The following is a 1,055-nucleotide window of genomic DNA, read 5'->3' as shown; positions in this document are numbered from 1 at the left end:
TAATCATTTTACGTGCTATAATGGGTTTTGGCGCCGGCTTCTCATATCCCTCATTCAGTGCTCTTTTGGCCCATTGGGTACCCACACATGAGCGTAGTTTGCTTGGTGCATTTATAATGGGCGGTGGCCAAATGGGTACGGTATTGAGTAATAGTGTGTCAGGAACTATTTTGCGTTATACAACATGGCCATGGGTGTTTTATACATTTGGATTTTTCGCCGCTTTGTGGATATTGTTTTTTGTAAGTGATGCGTTGGAAGTTAGAAATCTTAAAACTAAAATGCAATTAAAAAAAAAAACAAATTTACTACAGATATTATTGTGCTATAGTGACCCAGAATCGCATCCGTATTTAGGAGACAAAGAGAAGGATTATCTTATGCAACATATGGGTCGACTTGGACGTGATCATAATTTACCAGNGAAAGCAAAGAAATGTGGGTACTCATTTGCGCCCAGATCGGACACGATTGGGGCTTTTATGTAATGTCCACTTGTTTCCCGAAATTCTTGAATGATGTTTTACAATTGCAAATACTCAAAACTGGCATATACTCTTCGATTCCATTCTTATTATTTTGGTTTGCTTCGCTTTTATTTGGGACAATATCTGACTTTATAATTAAACGCGATGTGAATAAGGCGACATGTGTGCGCAAATGGATGACATTTATAGGTGAGTGCACACATTTGTATAGATAAATTCAAAAATTCGAATTGCACCGGAATGTGTTACCTTAATCCTCCTTGGAACTATCGTGCGTATTAGACTTACTACCATTAAAAAATTTATAAAGTTTCTATAAAACAAAACATATCCTACCTGTGTAGCTCAATGTTGTATCTTTATTAATTTATTATTATTTCACAGCCGCAACACCTTCAGGCCTCTTCATGGTTCTAGCCGTCTATGTTGGCTGTAATACTGTACTAATTATTTTATTCTTTACCATCTCCATGGCACTAATGGGTGGCTTCTATGCGGGCATAAAATTGACTCCGAACGATATGACTCCAAATTATGCAGCTACTGTGATGGCTATTATTAACGGAT

The 1,055-nt window shown here is 37.2% G+C and overlaps 1 pseudogene; it reads left to right on the top strand.

The window, feature by feature from the left end:
• Positions 1 to 8: 8 nt before the first annotated feature.
• LOC108357740 (putative inorganic phosphate cotransporter) lies at positions 9 to 1,049 on the top strand (annotated as a pseudogene).
• Positions 1,050 to 1,055: the final 6 nt, after the last annotated feature.

The sequence above is a fragment of the Rhagoletis zephyria genome, unplaced genomic scaffold (assembly GCF_001687245.7).
Source record: "Rhagoletis zephyria isolate East Lansing unplaced genomic scaffold, Rhagoletis_zephyria_1.1 Rzeph_scaffold_83375, whole genome shotgun sequence".
NCBI classification, from domain to species: Eukaryota; Metazoa; Arthropoda; class Insecta; order Diptera; family Tephritidae; genus Rhagoletis; species Rhagoletis zephyria.
The sequence above is the reverse complement of the archived record's forward strand: the minus strand, read 5'-3'. Positions and strand labels throughout refer to the sequence as shown.